Source organism: Felis catus, chromosome B2, assembly GCF_018350175.1.
Source record: "Felis catus isolate Fca126 chromosome B2, F.catus_Fca126_mat1.0, whole genome shotgun sequence".
Classification (NCBI taxonomy): domain Eukaryota; kingdom Metazoa; phylum Chordata; class Mammalia; order Carnivora; family Felidae; genus Felis; species Felis catus.
The window spans coordinates 50,559,251-50,579,013 of record NC_058372.1 but is presented as its reverse complement, the minus strand read 5'-3'; the positions used below and the strand labels follow the sequence as shown (position 1 = coordinate 50,579,013).

General features: G+C 41.6%; 1 long non-coding RNA gene across 1 annotated transcript; it reads left to right on the top strand.

The window, feature by feature from the left end:
* The first annotated feature begins 11,774 nt into the window (after window positions 1-11,774).
* LOC123385699 lies at window positions 11,775-17,878 on the top strand. The gene is made up of 3 exons (XR_006598662.1): window positions 11,775-11,897; window positions 16,756-16,879; window positions 17,558-17,878. It is a non-coding gene; the product is annotated as an uncharacterized LOC123385699 (long non-coding RNA).
* The last annotated feature ends 1,885 nt before the right edge of the window (window positions 17,879-19,763 follow it).

The window sequence follows — 19,763 nt, the reverse complement described above, 5'->3', positions numbered from 1 at the left end:
TCGCCAGTTTGGGTCAGGGAGCGTGACCCAACTGCCTCCAAAAGCCTCCCAATCCAGTGGAGCTGGAACAGACTGTAGACACATTGGTCAGCCCATGCCTGCTGATTGGAATTCATCTGCATTCGCCCAGGGGGAGGCCACCAGGCATCTGCATGATCTCCTCCTCCATTAAGACCAGAGAAGGTTATTTGTTTAAATGGTGGTTGGTATGGCCAAAAATATGTTTAAATGGTGGTTGGTATGGCCAAAAATATGTGGCCTCCTCTATTTGGATGTGGAGTAATCCAACACAGATCATCAGAGATGTAAGGAGACTAAAAGTCCAACTCTCTTATTTGGTAGTTTTGGAAATCCACGTTCACAGTGAAGTGACTTGGCCGGGGTCACAGAGGCAAAACTGGAACTAAAACTGACAGTCTTTTTTTTTTTTTTATATGAAATTTATTGTCAAGTTGGTTTCCATACAACACCCAGTGCTCATCCCAACAGGTGCCCTCCTCAATGCCCATCACCCACTTTCCCCTCCCTTCCAACCCCCACCAACCCTCAGTAAAACTGACGGTCTTAAGCCTCTTGCTCAACATTCTTTCTCATTATACCTGTGGAAAAACATTCCGTGCCAAATTCCACGCCAGATCTCTCACCTCATTTTTCTGGCACACAGAATTGCTGGGCAGAATGTTCTAACAATCTTCCGTATCCATTTAAAAATACAAACTCTCCTTGATAGTGAGACATTTATCTTACCATTGTCTACTTAGACTTTCAAGCTCCACCCTCAAAACATTTGATCTGGTATTTACCAAAGCAGGCCAAAAGTTCAGCTAATAATATTGTCAGCCACTTTTGTTGCTCTCCAATAAATTATATTACAAATTATCAAGAGGAATTCTTTTCCAAGTGACAGCAAAAATTAAGGATTTCAAGTGTCCAGTTCAAGAGTTCGTTGGCCTCATCCCTTCAAAGAGAATATAAATAAGCTTCCGAGATGATCTTTCTAAAATAACTCTTCTCTCTACAAGCTGACCTGCAGAACTGACTCTGTGCAGCACAGGTCCGCACGACTGGGTGCAATGCTTGGCTTTGGAATAATATTATAACTTTTGCCTTCTTAGATGATTTTCGCTCTTGATTTCTCTGTTTGAAGAGGTCAGCAGGGAGCCACATATGCCAATTGAGTGGATCTTCTTACCATTATTTTCTGTTTTCCTTTACAAGATCTATTACAACTTTGGAAATGTGGTGACATTTGTCTCAAGGGACTAGTAAAGACAAAATCTAGTAAGGTGGATCTAAGGGAATGCATGTGAGGTGTGTGCTGTGTATGTGTGTGTGTCTTGTGTGAGTGTGTGTGTGTGTGTGTGTGTGTGAGTGTGTGTGTGTGTTTTGGGGGTCAGCCAGGTAGAGGAGATAAATTTTGAATTTATGATTGAACTCCAAGATAAATTCTGAACTTCAATTATAGCACTTGGAACAACAAAAAAGATGTTTAGCATATATCCATAATAAATGTGGCCTTCATTATGTTTAGTTATTATTTTTATATTTAGTTATTGTGTTATCTCCACAAAAATGAATTTTTTGTTTGCAAAACTAGATTTATTTATTTACCATAAATGCAAGACAGAGATGCAATTTTCAATGTAAATGTTGCCCTTAAAATACAGATATTTATCACTGACTGTTTTTTAATTAATTTCTTGGATTTTGCACACAGAAGTATTCTAGCTAGTAACCATTGACTTTTAAAAATTAAATATTATCTGTGAAAATTATCAGATTAACAACATTGCAAATTAAATTTTTTTAACTAAAGACAGCATAATAGTTAGAAACCAGCCCTCACATTACATATGTTCTCTGGACTCTACCTTGGAAAGACCACTTGTAAGATAATAATTATTCTTCTGGAGGTGAGTGGAATATTAGCTAGAATTTCAATAATAAAGTGACTTACAAAGTGACTGTCATAAATAAATTGACATCATGTCATTCCAAAAATTGACCCAAGAAACCATTGGACTTTTTTCCCCTCTGAAATCTCTTGCCAATCCACTGGAATTCAGTTCTCTGAATCTTCCTACATAGGTAGCTGTGGAACATCACTGCCATTCTAGAGTGAACAGTATTCAAAACCCATTCTTACTATACAGACTTGTAGGTTTCCACATTTCAGGCACAGCTTGGCTCAGCTGGCCCCCACTGCCTCTAACTCTAGATTCTAAATACACAAAAGCTTTTATCAATTCCTCCAACCTTCCCACACCTTTCTCATCTCTTAGCTGCATACAAGTTTCTCACATTGAAAGGCTCTTAGTCCCATTTCTTTTTTTTTTTTTTTACTTATTTTTAAATTTTATTTATTTTTTAATTTATATCCAAGTTAGTTAGCATATAGTGCAATAATGATTTCAGGAGTAGATTCCTTAATGTCTCTTATCCATTTAGCCCATCTCCCCCTCCCACAACCCCTCCAGTAACCCTCTGTTTGTTCTCCATATTTAAGAGTCTTATGTTTTGTCCCCCTCCCCTCCCTGTTTTTATATTATTTTTGCTTCCCTTCCCTTACGTTCATCTGTTTTGTCTCTTAAAGTCCTCATATGAGTGAAGTCATATGATTTTTGTCTTTCTCTGACTAATTTCACTTAGCATAATACCCTCTAGTTCCATTCACATAGTTGCAAATGGCAAGATTTCATTCTTTTTGATTGTCGAGTAATACTCCATTATATATACATACCACATTTTCTTTATCCATTCATTCATAGATGGACATTTGGGATCTCTTCATACTTTGGCTATTGTTGATAGTGCTGCTATAAACATTGGGGTGCATGTGCCCCTTCAAAACAGCATACCTGTATCCCTTGGATAAATACCTAGTAGTGCAATTGCTGGGTTGTAGGGTAGTTCTATTTTTAATTTTTTGAGGAACCTCCACACTGTTTTCCAGAATGGCTGCATCAGTTTGCATTCCCACCAGCAATGCAAAAGAGATCCTCTTTCTCCGCATCCTCACCAACATCTGTTGTTGCCTGAGTTGTTCATTTTAGCTGTTCAGACAGGTGTGAGGTGGCATCTCATTGTGGTTTTGATTTGTATTTCCCTGATGATGAGTGATGTTGAGCATTTTTTCATGTTGGCCATCTGGATGCCTTCTTTGGAGAAGTGTCTATTCATGTCTTTTGCTCATTTCTTCACTGGATTATTTGTTTTTTGGGTGTTGAGTTTGATAAGTTCTTTATAGATTTTGGATGCTAACCCTTTATCTGATGTGCCATTCGCAAATATCTTCTCCCATCCCGTTGGTTGCCTTTTAGTTTTGCTGATTGTTTCCTTTGCAGTGCAGAAGCTTCTTATCTTGATGAGGTCCCAATAGTTCATTTTTGCTTTGGTTTCCCTTGCCTCCGGAGACGTGTTGAGTAAGAAGTTGCTACAGCTGAGGTCAAAGAGGTTTTTGCCTGCTTTCTCCTCGAGGATTTTGATGGCTCCTGTCTTACATTTAGGTCTTTCATCCATTTTGAGTTTATTTTTGTGTATGGTGTAAGAAAGTGGTCCAAGTTCATTTTTCTGCATGTCGCTGTCCAGTGTTCCCAGCACCACTTGCTTAAGAGACTGTCTTTATTCCATTGGATATTCTTTCCTGCTTTGTCAAAGATTAGTTGGCCATCCATTTGTGGATCCATTTCTAGGTTCTCTATTCTGTTTCATTGATCCGAGTATCTGTTTTTGTGCCAGTACCTTACTGTCTTGATGATTACAGCTTTGTGATACGGCTTTAAGTCCATCCACAAAAATAATTTAAAGCATTCCTAGTTCAAATAAATGATTCATAGAAGGTAATCAATGGCAGTCTGTTCAGTAACTATTGTTTACTTCCCTCGCTAACTTTCAGGTTGCCAAATCACTATCAGGAAACTATTCTTGGTCAAACAAACTGTAAGATTTATTTGTCCTCATCCACTTAGGCACACAAGTACGTTAACATGGGCTACAAACAAACTCTGATTAAACAATTCACCCACCAAATGTGCAAAGGACAATTGCCATGTGATAGTTTTTGTGTTACTGTAAAAGTAAATAGGAGGGCACCTGGGTGGCTCAGTTGGTTCAGTGTCCAACTTCGGCTCAGGTCATGATCTCAGGTTTTGTGAGTTTGAGCCCCCAATAGGGTTCTGTGCTATCAGTGAAGAGTCTGTCTCCCTCTCTCTGCCTCTCCCCCACTTGCTCGAGCACTCTCCCTCTCTCTCTCAAAAATAAATAAACATTAAAAAATTATAATAACATTAAAAAAGTAAATAGGAAAAGGCGAAGGATTCGATTTGGTGTAATATTGCTTAGAGGCACAGACAGATGCATAGAAACTCACTGGTGAGGCACCAGTCCTGATTTCAGCAAGTAGATGGTCTGGGAAGGTTTTCAGGAGGAAGAGGTAACATCTGAGCTAAATGTAGAAAGACCTGCCAGAGTCAGGTCAACAAAGGCTTGGGGGGTGTGAGGAGGGAATGTGGCACGTTCAAGAACCTCAAAGTCAATACAGTAGGGGCGTAGGGAGATGAGGTGGATGGATGCAGAGAGCCTGGGAGCCAGCTCCCAAGGGAGCTGTGTCTGCCTTTCCAGATCAGACTAAATCCTAAGAGAAGTGGGAGCTGCCGAAGGAATTATTTAAAGCAGAACAGACTTGTTTCGGGTTTACTGGAGGAGTGGGGAGGTTGATGTTTGCATGTGAGTGTGACTAAAGACTAAAGACTAAACTTGTTTGGACAAACTTTAAGCTCAGTAAAGGACAACGTGAAGTACTTGAGATCAAAAGAACCAATACAATCTGTCATACACTATTGCAACATTCTCTCATTCCCTAAGCACATGAGGATGAATGTGTTCTCGACAAATATTTCCTTCTTTAACATGAGAGCAGGGAGTTTTAGTGGGAGAGAGAGCAAATAAAAGAGACTCCAAGTTTTGATGACTTTTTTTTTTTAAATGTCTCATGATCTCACTGTTGACGTTTCATCCGAGTATTTCACACTGGCTTCCTCAAATTTTTTGCACTAAAGTCTTAACAACCATCGTGTCAACATGGACCCTAAAAATTATCCACAAGGCACCTTTCTGGGACAATGTATTCAGGGGAGAGCAATCTCCCCCTTCGTCTCCCTTCCCCTCCCCCCCACTCCCCCCCCCCCCCCCCCCCTCCCCCCCCCCCCCCCCCCCCCCCCCCCCCGTCCATCTGTGCTTCTGCCCAAGTCCTTTGTATTTCAGAGCTTCACACTGTGTTCTTCAGAGCACAGATTTTATTTCTACGAGCCATATCAGAGAAACTGAGAAATTGCTTTTATGACTTGACTACTTGAAACTTCGCAAAGAATGAATAGTAAGACTTCTTATCACATTCAAGCTTATTTAAAACTTGCTCTAAAGAATTAAAGGACAAGTTATGTTTATTTAAAATGTTAATCATTACATCTCAGGAGCCACTAAATCAGACTCAATATGACTTTAAACACATTGCACTAGGGGCACCTGGGTGGCTCAGTTGGTCAAGCATCCAGCTTCAGCTCAGGTCATGATCTCCTGGTTTGTGAGTTCGAGCCCCGAGCTGGGATCTGCTCTGACAGCACAGAACGTGCTTGGGATTCTCTCTCTCCCTATCTCTCTTTTCCCCTCCCCCACTCATGAGGGTGTGTATGCCCTCTGTCTCTCTCTCACTCTCTCTCTCTCTCTCTCACTCTCTCTCAAAATAACTAAATAAACCTTAAAGATAATAAAAAAATAAGCACATTATACTCACACACACATACCTTTGGCAGGGTCACGAAATGCATCCATTTTTCATTACAAGTTCAAATCCACTTAAGGTTTTTGCATTTAAAGTCAAACATCTTTGGGGCACCTGGCTGGCTCAGTCGGTGGAGCCAAGCAACTCATGATTTCGGGATCTTGAGTTTGAGCCCCACTTTGGGTGTGGAGCCTACTTTATTAAAAAAAAAAAAAAGGAAAATAGGGGCACCTGGGTGGCTCAGTCGGTTGAGTGGCCGACTTCGGCTCAGGTCATGATCTCGTGGTCCGTGAGTTTGAGCCCCGCGTCGGGCTCTGTGCTGACAGCTCAGAGCCTGGAGCCTGTTTCAGATTCTGTGTGTCCCTCTTTCTGCCCCTCCCCCCGTTCATGCTCTGTCTCTCTCTGTCTCAAAAATAAATAAATGTTTGAAAAAAAAAAAAGGAAAATATAGGGACACCTGGTTAAGTGTCTGATGTCAGCTCAGGTCATGATCTCATGGTTTGTGAGTTCAAATCCCACGTTGGGGTCCTTGCTGACAGCTCAGAGCCTGGAGCCTGCTTGGGATTCTGTGTCTCCCTCTCTCTCTCTCTGACCCTCCCCTGCTTGCACTCTGCCTTGCTCTCTCTCAAAAGTAAATAAACAGTAAAAAAAAAATTTAAGTAACATATAAATTTGTAAAAAAAATAATAAAGTCAAACATCTTTTTTGGCTTGTTTACTGGTCACCATGGTCACATGTTTTAAAATAGAAATAATACATTTAGTCAAATACGCCCATATTAGGAACTACTCCCCGCTCACGTAATGCATGTTCTTTTGTTTGGGGCACAGATTGTCCCCCACATACAGCTATTTGCATCTATTTTTCTCTTAAGAAACTTAATCTCAAAGATGCTCATGGATTTTGATTTGCATCTAATTTTGAAAACTATAATTTTCCCTCTGAGATTTCTTTTTCAAAAATTAGCAAAGGATAATTTAGCAAAAACAAACAGCAGCGTGAAGTTACATTTTGAAAACATTTTGTAGATTTGTAAGTAAACAGTGACCGCATCTGCCTACTCACTGAAAGAGTGTGGGAGTTTCAAACAAACCCCCCCCAAACACAGACTGTGTGCTTCCCTTACCCCTTCACCCCGACCTCTGTACTCTAATGACCTAAGTCAAGCCTGAAGATCCATGAAGTCATGTTTTCTAGACAACAGAAGGGTTAAACTGGACTTTAAACATTATTAAAAGTGTCTCTCCCGGGTTAGCGCCTACCAGACAAGCCACTGTCCTGGACACTCAAAGGAGATGATTTCAATAGAGGAGGGGCAAGAGGTGGGGACAGAAGATGGAGTGGGGGGTGGGAGGGAGCAGATTGAAAATGATTTTTTTAAAAGACATCCGGTCTCTGTTTGGGTTGCAAGTGCACTTGCTTCCCCAGGAGCAATTGGAGAGGAAACACTAGGAGTTAATCATTCAAGACACAGGATGAAAGCAAGAAGGAATTCTAAAAATAATGCCTTCTCCTTCAAAACTGAAGCCGTCTGCAAGAAGCAGAATTGGAGAGCTTATTAGCGTGACTCCTTTGCCCTCTGCAGCTGAAGCTCCCTGTTAAAATCCTGGCACACTCCTAAAGTGGGAGTTCGCTCTGTAAAGGTCAGAAGAATCGAGGTCACCGAAGAACACGTATTAGGTGAGTTTGGTGGCAAAAAACCAAGTCATCATTCTGCATCTGTGTTGAGGCTCCTCCGACCTCTCCATTCTTACTGCCATCTCCAAAGGAAAGGAAGTGGCCAGAGTTGTCACTGACAGCCGTCCTCTTGTTGAACCGCTTTGTCATCTTGTGGTATTAGTTGCTTTGGGAGGAACAAGGAAAGGGAAGGTTGCCTAGGCATTTGACTGTACGTACACACAATTCTATTTTCTGCGCCCTTTGTGCAAAAGAGGCTCTCATCACAGGCCCCATCTCCTTCTAAAAAGCTTGCCACCCAGATCCACCTGTCTCTCAACAAAGCCTGCAAAAGTTTTGTAATCATATCGCTGATCCCATGACCATATTACCTGATGAATCCCTTTCATTCTTTCTTCTCCCCCTTCCTATTTCGACCTTCAAACATTTCGGGGCTCTGTACTAGATACCAAAGGTATGAAGAAGGGATGGTTCAGGGTGGTTCAGTCAGTTAAGCATCTGACTTTGGCTCAGGTCATGATCTCATGGTTCGTGAGTTTGAGCCCCACATCGGACTCTCTGCTGTCAGCACAGAGCCTGCTTTGGATCCTCTGTCCCCCTCTCTCTCTCTGCCCCTCCTCTGCTCTTTCTCTCTCTCTCAAAATAAATAGATAAACTTTAAAACTAAAACTAAAACTAAAGGTATGAAGAAGACCGGAACATTCCCGCCCCTCAAATTATTCTCGGTTGAGTGGAGGAGGTAGGAACCGAGAACTGAAAAATCCGAAGAGTCAAGAAATTTGTCACAGACTTCCAGCTCACATGGGAAGCAGAACTTCTATCTTCTGACTCATGATGAAGGCCTCTGTGCTCAATGCCACACACAAAACATGTGCTATTTATAAATTGATGACCGTCATTAATAAATAGGTAAATCGTTTCAGAGAAGGCCGTTTGTGCCAAGACAGCAGAATTAGAAGTCCTAACTTTTCTTCCCCCCACTCCGTAAACAAAGACCTTCACTGGAAGAACGTGCGTGCCCACCAGCAGAAAGGCCTCCAGAAGAGCTCAGGCCTCTCTGACGGGATGGTTTAGAGCATGCGTGGGGAGGTGTCTTCCTCCCCGCAGGGCACACCCCCAGCACTGTCCCACCAGCCGTGCAGACACAGACCAGGCTCTTATGTCTTCTGCGCCTCAGCTTCCACATGTGTGTGGTAGGGATCATCATTCCTTCTACACGGGTTGTTGTGATATTTAAAATGGGATACTGGCTGGGGCGCCTGGGTGGCCCAGCCGGTTGAGCGTCTGTTTCGACTCAGGTCATGAGCTCAAGGTTCCTGAGCTCAAGCCCCGTGCTGACAGCACAGAGCCTGCTTTGGATCCTCTGGCCTCTCTCTCTCTGCCCCTCCTCTGGGCACGATCTCTGAAAAAAATAAATAATAAGACATTTAGAAATCAATAAATAAAATGGGATATTCCTGGTGGTGCACAGGAAGTGTGCAAGAAGTGGATAGCATTGTCATTAGCACAGAGGTGTCCGCCTCTCCTCTCATTTAAAGCCTCTTTCCTGAGGAAGATGGGGAGAGAGGGCCTGACAGGCAAGTGTTGCTTTCTGGAGGGACCAGGGCCTTGCCAGGACTGTGGCTTGGGAGGCAGAAACAGAGGTCCAGGTTTCCCAAGAAATTCTTCCATTTGTATACAACACAGTGTCCTCGGCAGCTGGACTTCTGGGGGCAGCAGGCACATAGCAGCACCAGGAAATCCAGGTTGTGGGGATGGATGCCTGAGGCCAAGAGAGGAGCTAGAAGGAATGAAAAGTTTACAAGTGTATAGATAGACCGGTGACACAAAATCAGAGAATGCCCTGGGTATGTTTATTTATTCCCTATAAGCACTCCTCAAATCTTTCTGCTTTCAGATGCTACAAATTCATGCCACTGCCATGAGTCCCAGAGAAAGCAAAGTCTCTGTTGCTTAGTAAATACTCCTCCATCTACTGCCTCTCAACCTAGCCAGCGGTGAGCTGTCAGGCCCCTTCCCCCCTGCCATGGTGCCGTGTCAGGAATCTTGTGCTAAAGCTAGGTGCTAAAGTTCAAACATCACTTCATTTCTGTCAAAGACTGTTTCCTCAATGTTTGGTTAGCTAGACCTGTGTAAGAAACTACCTAAAACATAGTGGCTCGAAATAACGAAGACTTTGTTTGCTGGTGATCCTGTGAGACAGGAATCAAACACGGTTCAGCTGGGTACACTCAGCTGGGGTCATCGACTCAGCTTGCATTCCTCTGGTGCTTGACTGGGCTGACTATAGTGTCCAAGAAGGCTTCACTCACTTGACTGACACTGGGGTGCTCCTCCTTGTAGCCTCTCTCTATCTACATGCCCAATTTGAACTTCCTCACAATATGGTGGTCTTAGGATAACCAGACTTAGACTTCTTATATGACGTTGGCTTCCAGGGGAAAACATTTCAAGCAACAAAGGGAGGAACTGTGATCCTCTTAGGGCCTAACCTCAGAAGTTACACAGTCTCACTTCCACTCCCCTTGATTGGTCAACACAAGTCACGGCATCGGTCTAGATTCAGAGGGAGGGTAAATAGACCCCACGTCACCACGGGAGAAGGGCAAAGAATTTGCAGCCATCTTGAATTTATTACTATCAGCGCAGCTTTCCCAAGACCTCCAGCCTCAGACCCTGTCACAATCTCTCCTTGCCTCTTGAATTTCTTTCCACAGCATTTTTCGCAAGTTACTTATGTGATGAACTGATGAACTGTCTCCCTCACAAGAGCCTTATGAACAGTGAGGGTAGAGAATAAAATGAATCTGTTAGATTCATCACTGTAGACCCACTGCCTCACACACGGTAGGCTCTTGAAACATGTTTCTTTCAAGAATTGGATAAAACATTATCTGGATAATAGAAAAACACACAGGGAAAGTCAAGACAACATAATGTAGTTTATATGATATGGTTCTTTGGAGACAAAAAGATGAAATAGTGCACTAAGCCTTTGAAATTTTTCTTTTTGGATACCATATCTCTCGCTAACCACCTAGAAATATCATATTTCCTATCCCTTCCCCCATGGAAGAAAACAACTGATAATGTTCAACCCAAGCACCTCTATATGAGAGTTTTCAGGACTATATAATTTTTTTAATTAAAAAATTTTTAACTGTGGTAAAACACACAAGCATAAAATTACCATCGTAACCATTTCTTTTTTTCTTTTTTTAATTGTAATGTTTACTTATTTTTGAGAGACAGAGTGCCAGTGGGAGAGGGGCAGAGAAAGAGGGAGACACAGAAGACCTTTCCTTAATATTCAGAAGTATCTATAATTTTTTTTAATGTTTATTCATTTTTGAAAGACACAGATGGGGGCAGAGAGAGAGAGAGAGAGGGAGACAGAGGATCCAAAGCAGGCTCTGTGCTAACAGCAGAAAGCCAGATGTGGGACTCAAACTGCAAGATCATGACCTGAGCCGAAGTTGGCTGCTTAACCAACTGAGCCACCCAGGTGCCCCTAGAAGTATCTATAATTTTTAACTAGTTTTTTTGTTTTCTTTTACTTGTAAAATTAAGGACATGTGTTCTAGGAAGATCTGAGAAACTGGCGATGCCTAGAAATGCTAAACTTGGGTATCCATACTGGGAAGTCTTATTCTCGCATACAACCACCAACATAGTGATGTTGCCTTCTTTAATCCATTCAAGAATTGAGCTATATTTGACAGCAAAATGCCTGTCTTGGAGACGACCGCTAACCTACACTTCAGACAATAATTGTGGAGCTTAGTGCAAAATGAAAACACAGGGCACCTTGTTAAAAGATTATTCAGAACTTTAAGATAGCGATAGCAAACAAGTGTGAGGCCTGGACAACTGATAAGATTCAAGACCCATATACACTATAGTATACACTGCCTTATAATTTCTGCCTGTGTCTGAAACCCTGATGTTTTTTTTAATATTTAATGTTTATTTATTTTTGAGAGAGAGAGAGAGTGCAAGCAGGGGAGAGGCAGAGAGAGAGAGAGAGAGAGAGACATAGAATCCGAAGCAGGCTCCAGGCTCCAAGCTGTCAGCACAGAGCTCGACATGGGGTTCAAACTTACCAACCGTGAGATCATGACCTGAGCCGAAGTCAATGCTTAACCAACTGAGCCACCCAGGGGACCCAACCGTGATTTTTTAAAACCACCACACTAATCATTAATTCAAACTTTTCAAAGTACACATAAGACCACGATCTGAACAAAAATATTTTAACTTCTCAATGTGCCTTTCTGGCTCTCTCTAAGGCATTTCTGGTTAAAAAAAAAAAAAAAAAAAAAGAGCTTTACCCTCTTTCCTCTCCACATGGGAGGAACTCACCCAATATGATTAAGATTGCCCCTTGTTCCCAGCTTCAGGACCCAGCCTTGTCACTCTCCAAGCCTGCCCTGGAGCTCTGGTAAGAGGTCTGAAAGTAGGCGGCCTCCTCTTCTTATATCTTCCCCAAACTCATTCTCAGAACTTTGTCTTTTCACTTCTGGTCCTGATGCCTCCCAGAAGCAGACAGAGTCCGGGGACAGCTCTCTCAGTAGCCCTGATTTCCTAGTCCAAGAGCTGATTACGATTGTTTTGAATCAAGTTATGGCAATCTCAGAATCAGGTGATATTGTAATGCAGCTGTCTTTTTATATATGATTTCAGGAGTGTTTAATTCGTGTCAGTGCTCCATAGAAGAGAACTCTTTGTTAGGAATCTTGAATTCTAGTCTAGGCACTAAACTGGGCTCCACTTGACTCTAAAAAGTTGACTGTGGCTGCTTTGTCCACATCCTCAGCCCCATTTTCTCTCAATCCACTCCAGTCAGGCTTTCCACGGCCAGTCCTCTACTCAATGGGTAGATCTCAGTTCTTGCTGAGGTCACCAATGACCTAGGTCTTGCCAAAGCCAGTAGTTGGTTCTCTGACTTTATCTTACTGGGCTGGCCAGCAGCCATTGGCCAAACAGACCACTCCCTCCTTCAGCAAACTCTTCTCTAGGCTTCAATGAAACCTCTCTCTTGGAGTACTCTCTCCCTGGTTTCCTTCTGGGAACGTTCCTCAGATGACAATCCCGGTGATGTTTTATAAACATTTGCTTAATCACATCATTATTCATCCAATGGCTTCCAATTATGTGTTGGGTAATGTCCAAGCCTTTAGCATTACCTATCAATTGACTCTGCCTTCCTTGCCCAACCATTAAGGCAGTAGGAACCCTTCTTTTCCACTCCTCCACTATGCTCCAGCCACGCTGGCCTTCTATTATCTCTCAGACTCCCCAGGGGCTTTGCGAATTGTTGTAACTTCTTGGAATGTTCTTTTCACCCTTATCAGGCAGCTGTCTCCTCTTTACTGGGACCTCAGCCCAGCATTAATTTCTCAAGAAAACTTCCCTGACATACTAGTAGAGGAGCCTCTTCCTTCAAGTTGCTTCCTTTCTGTTGTCTTTGTAGCCCATAATATCTGAAATTCTCTTTTTTGTTTATTTACTGGAATGTACATTCATTAAGTTGATTTATTTCATCACAGTGTTCCTAGTACCTAGAATGGCACATAGTAGGACCTCATTAAATATCTGTAGACTGACTAGCTGACTCTTAATTATATCATTGCTCCATAGATACAGGCATGTGTGTGTGCACACACGCGCACACGTGCACACACACACACACACACACACACACACCTCACTCAAGGTCACACATAATCTCTGAACTTATCTCTCACTACTCTTTGCTTGCTCACTCTGCTAAATCAAAACAGGCCTGAACCCCACTGGAATCTTTGCTCTGGCTGTCCTCTCTGCCTGAAACACTCTTCCCTCACAAATCCCTAGAGTAAACCCCCTTTTTTGAATCTTTGTTCAAATATCATGTTCCTAATGAAGCCTACTTGGTGACTATATTTACAATTGCTGCTCAGTCAGTAGAGCATGTGCCTCTTGATCTCGGAGTTGTGAGTTTGAGCCCCACTTTGGGTGAAGAGATAACTTAAAAAAAAAAAAAAAAAAAAAAATATATATATATATATATATATATATATATATATATATATATGAACTTTGTCTATAAGGGGTGCCTGGCTGGCCCAGTCAGTATAGAGTATGCAACTCCTGATCTCGGGGTTGTAAGTTCAAACCCCACGTTGGGTGTAATGATTATTTAAAAATAAAAAATCTTTTTAAAAAATTGCAATTTACCGCTGTTGAGCAGTGGGCTTCCAGGAAATACCGGAAAAACAACCTATTAATAAGACAAAGCTGAGTTTATTCTCACTGCAACAAAAGAGAAAGAGGATGCACTTCCATGAAAGAGTCTTGGAGCTCAGAGGGTGATGTTGGGATGTTTATGAGGTCTGAGAAGTTGGGTTCAAGGCAGTTCTCTCATTGTAGGGCCTTAATTAAGGTGGTATAAAGATCATAATATATTTTAGAATTGGTGGACATAGCAAGGAGAGGATTACAGGTGAATATTTCAAAGAGTCTTGGGGAGTAAGTACTCATTTGATAAGACTGTTCAAATGGGTTTCTAGAAGAACTGACAGAGATAAGAAAGTTTGTGATAATATTTGTTTATGCAGGTGGGAGTGGGCTTTCTGTCTTTTTCACAGACATAAATATCTCCCAGAGGAAAGATTTATGGTATGTTTACCCTTTCCTGGGAGTAGATTAGAATACTGCCTGGAATATAGTAAGTCTTCAATAATTAAGTGTTGAATGGATGGATAGTAATGGCAATACTTTTATTCCCCAAAGTGAAAACTATCATTCCAGCCAAAAAATTTTTCATGCTATAATGGAAAAAATGATCTTAGTTTTACCTCTTACAGTCAATTCTATTGAAGAATTCACTTTCCTTTTCCAACCAAAAGAATGGCAACTAATCTCAGTTTAAAGGTTAGTGAATGGAAAAAAATATTTGCAAAAGGCATATCTAATAAAGGACTTGCATCCAAAATAACTCTTGCATCCAAAGAAAGAACTCTTAAAACTCAATATTAAGAAAATGAACAACTCAATTTAAAAGTGAGCAAAAGACCTGAACAGATACCTTACCAAGGAAGATAAATGGATGGCAAATAAGCATATAAAAAGATGTCCTACATCATATGTCATTAGGGACATACAAATTAAAGCAACAATGAGAAGAAACAAGAAGAATGAGACACCACTAAACAGTTATTAGAAAGGCTGACGTAGGAACATTGCCAACACCCTCTGGTGACCTTGTGAAGTAACAGGAGCTCGCACCCATTGCTGGGGGGAATGCAACAATGGCAACTGTGGAAGACAGTTTGTCAGTTTCTTACAAAATAAAATATATTTGAGGTGTCTGGGTGGCTCAGTTGGTTAAGCATCTGACTTCAGTTCAGGTCATGATTTCACAGTTTGTGATTCAAGCCCTGCATCCGGCTCTGTGCTGACAACTCAGAGCCTGGAGCCTGCTTCGAATTCTGTGTCTCCCCCTCTCTCTGCCCCTCCCCCACTCATGCTCACTCGCTCGCTCCCTCTCTTTCTCTTAAATAAACATTACCAATATATATATATATATATATATATACACACATATATGTATGTATATATATATTCTTATCATGTGATCTGACAATTGTGCTTCTTAGTATTTACCTGAGTTGAAAACATATCCACACAAAAATCTGCACACAGATATTTATAGCAGCTTTATTTATACTTGCCAAAACTTGACAGCAACAAAGATCTTTTTCAGTAGGTGAATAGATAAACTGTGAAACATCTAGACAATGGAATATTATTCAGCAGTAAAAAGAAATGAGCTAGAACTAATAAATTAGTTCAGTAAAGTTACAGAGTACAAAATCAATACACAAAACTTAGTTGTATTTCTACACACCAACAGTGAACTATAAGAAAGAGGAATTAAGCATCCAACTTTGGCTCAGGTCATGATCTTGAGGTTGGTGATTTCAAGCCCCACACCGGGCTGTCTGCTGTCAGTGAGGAACCCACTTTGGATCCTCTGTCCCCCTTTCTCTCTTCCCCTCCTGCACTGTTTCTCTCTCTCTCTCTTTCACTCTCTCTCTCAATAAATAAATAAGCTTGGGGCACCTGGGTGGCTCAGTCGGTTGAGCCTCCGACTTCAGCTCAGGTCATGATCTCACGGTCTGTGAGTTCAAGCCCCACACTGGGCTCTGTGCTGACAGCTCAGAGCCTGGAGCCTGCTTCGGATTCTGTGTCTCCCTCTCTCTCTGACACTCCCCCACTCACGCCCTGTCTCTCTCTCTCAAAAATAAACATTAAAAAAAATTTTTTTTTTAAAAAGGCTGCATACTGTATGATACCAACTATCAGACACTCTGGAAAAGGCAGTAAAACATCAATGGTTGCCAGGGGATGGTATGATACTATGATACTATGATGTGTATACATGTCCTTACACATTTGTCAAAACCCATAGATTGCACCATGCCAAGAGTGGATTCTAATGTAAATGGGTAATGGACTTCGGGTAATGATGATGTGTCAATGTAGATTCATCATTTGTAACAAATGTACCACTCTAATGTGGGCTATTGATAGTGGAGAAGGTTGGGGGGAGAAGTTGGGGGGCAAGGGGTTATACGGAAACTTTGTTTATTAAACAGGAACTTTGTATCATACTCTCACTCTTGCTGTGAACCTAAAACTGCTTTAAAAAACAAAGTCTATTGGGGTGCCTGGGTGGCTTAGTCGGTTAAGTGTCTGACTTCGGCTCAGGTCATGATCTCATGGTTTGTGAGTTCAAGTTCTGAGTCGGGATCTATGCTGTCAGCTCAGAGCCTGGAGCCTGCTTTGGATTCTGTGTCTCCTTCTCTCTCTGCCCCTCCCCCACTTGTGCTCTGTCTCTGTCTCTCAAAAATAAATAAATGTAAAAAAAAATTTTTTTAAAACCCACAAAGTCCATTTAAAAGGAAACAAGGAGTGAATGGATTTGGGAGAATTTTGGCTTCCAATGATATGTATTACTAGCATAAAACAATCAAAACTATATCTTGTTCCATAATCAAGAACTAAATAAACTGAGGCCATAAAGGTATTCTGTTTACTTATCAAACAGATTTGTGAACTTTTGTCCACCTGGGCAAAGATAGAAGAAGGGAGTTAAAAAGTTCTGCAGCTGTAGGCATTTTTAAATGCTGGGAGGCTTAGCTAAGAAATCCTCTAAGAACTTAGAAATAAAAGGGAAAGATTACCCTCATACAGTTCAACTATTATGGTACACGGAAATGCAAATGAGCTAAAAAAGAGAAACTGTCTTACAGGCTTGAAAGATTGTTTCCAGGGAAAATACCTACATAATTTAAAAAGGAAAGGTGTCAATCAAAGACTGGACTGTTGGCTAGAAGAACATCATCATTATCATCACCTTCATTGTCAAAATAATGGGTAAGCTTTGTTGAGTTCAGACTATAGGACAAATATTCTTAATTATCACAACCTGTTGAGGAAGTTGATATTTGCTTAGAAGGAAACTCAATCTCCAGATAACATGTCTCCAAAATCTACATTCCTAACAATTATGATATACTACAGAAATTGGCAAACATTGCCTCTAAATGGTCAGATAATAAATGTTTTGGGCTTTATGGTCTCTGGATATTTCTCAGCTCTGCTGCTGGAGCAAGAAAGAAGCCAGATACAACATGTAAATGAACACTGTGGCTGTGTTCTAATAAAACTTTACTTATGAAAACTGAAATTTGACTTTCACCTATTTTTCATTCATCATGAAATATTCCTATTTTTTCCCCAAACATTTAAAAGCATAAACACTATTTCTTACTCGAGGATTTACAAAAATAGGCATCAGGAGATATTTGGCCCAGGGAGCCCTAATTTGCAGATCTCCGGTGTATTACCATTCAACTTTGAAAAAGTAGTCGTAGAATCCCAACTTGGCAGTGTCCTTCCAAGTGCATCCCCAAAGAGAAGGAATATTACCACTGGACTAGAGTCTATGTGGACAGGGACACATTAATGCTAATATCTGATATTTATTGAGGACCAACCGGGTGCCGAGACAGTTCTGTGCTTTACTTAAAGTGTCTCATGTCATCTTCATAGAAACTCCATGATGAAGTTACCTGTATTTCCTCCTCTTTATAAAGAAATGAACCACAGAGAAGGTAAGTAGCATGTCTGAAGTCACACAGCTAGTTTGTGGTTGAGTGGGGATTTGAATTCAGGCAGTCTGACTCTACAGCTTGAACATTAAACCATCATGCTGAACTGCCTCCCGTTACACATTTAACCTCTCTCCCCTCTCTCCCCTTCCTTCCTCCATCCAACCCCACAGATTTCATGCTGTCCCTCTAAAAGGCCCACTTGGTCTGCCTTTGCTTCAGCATTGTCCTGTAGCTTGATTGCTTTCCCCAACTCTTTTCCTGGGTCCTCTTCATCCTTCAGGGCCTCCTGAACTAGGAGGTCAGATGTCACCTCCTAAAAGAGGCCTTCCCTGATCAGCCAGTGGACAGAAGCAACAAACATACACACATGCACGCACACATGCACTCTCTCTCTTTCTCTCCTCCTTCCACCATGTTCTGCTTATATAGCAGTTATTTCTATCCAAAAATTTGTAATTGTCTTATATATTCATTTGTCAAACTATTTTATTGGATGTCCCCATTAGACTGCAAGTCCTTGTCCATCTGTTGAATACCCAGTGTCTATAGTGCCTGATACACGGTAGTGTATCAGACACTGTAGTAATGATATTCTCCATTTACCAACTAACTTTCAAATCCAGTTCTAATCGTGTTGATGGAGAGAGATGTGTTAAAATATAAACTGAAGCACAGTAAAAATTTTAAGAGGGGCACCTGACTGGTTCAGTTGGTAGAGCATGTGATGCTTGATCTTTGGTTGCCAGTTCAAGCCCCATGTTGGGTATAGAAATTACTTAAAAATAAAATGTTAAGGGGTGCCTGGGTGGTTCAGTTGGTTGTGTCCAATTCTTGATCTCAGCTCAGCTCATGATCTCATGGTTTGTGAGTTTGAGCCCCACATAGTGCTCTGTGCTAACAGCACATAGCCTGCTTGGGATTCTCTTTCCCTCTCTCTCTGCCCCTCCCCCACTTGCACACACAATCTCTGTCTCTCTCTCTCTCTCTCTCTCTCTTAAAAATAAACATTCTTGGGGCGCCTGGGTGGCACAGTCGGCTAAGCGTCCGACTTCAGCCAGGTCACGATCTCGCGGTCCGTGAGTTCGAGCTCCGCGTCAGGCTCTGGGCTGATGGCTCGGAGCCTGGAGCCTGTTTCCGATTCTGTGTCTCCCTCTCTCTCTGCCCCTCCCCCGTTCATGCTCTGTCTCTCTCTGTCCCAAAAATAAATAAAAACGTTGAAAAAATAAACATTCTTAAAAATTAAATTGAATTAAATTTAAAAATTTTTTGAGGGTTTATTTCAGCAAAAATCAATCCTAATCCAGCAATGTCAAATCAGCCATGATTAGAAGCTCTCCACTGACAAGAACCAAGGGAAAAACTTACAGGGCGAAGCAAAGCAAGGCAATTATTCCATTGGCCATAGCTTAAGTGGTTGCCTTATTTGGGAAAGTCTAGCTGACTGTTCGTGATTGGTTGTCCTTAGATTTCAATTTCTTAACCTAGAGGCATTATAGGCTCAGTTTTGGTTCTTCTTAATAGGCTACTAATGCACTGAAGCCACCTCAGTCTAATGGTCTCCTTGTTAATTAAACATTTGTGATAATGGAAAGAATAAAATGGAGTAAGCAATGCTAAGCGGGTTATTTCAAATGGAGCTGGGGGCACCTGGGGGGCTCAGTTGGTTTAGTGTCCAACTCTTGCTCTCAGCTCAGGTCTTGATCTCACCGTTCATGAGTTCAAGCCCCACATTGGGCTCTGTGCTGACAGTGTGGAGCCTGCTTGGGATTCTCTCTCTCCCTCACTTTTTCTGCCCATCCCACAACCCAGCTCACATGCATGTGCACATTCTCTCTCTCACTCTCTCTCTCAAAAATAAATAAATAAGATGGAGCTAGTATGACACTGAGGATATGAGGCTTATGCAGGTCTTATGTCTCAAATTCTTGGGATTTTTCCTGAACTCAGCTAAGAGCCAGGGCACCTGCTACATGTTCTATATGTTACAGTGGACATAAATGGACCCCCACCTAACACTAGCCCAGCTAGACCAGCACCAATTACCCTTCATTCAAAAGAACTTACATAAGTTCCTTCTTTCCTCTTGAAAAACCCTAACCTCTTTTGTCTCTCCAGAACACACTTTTGATTTCAGTTGAATCTGT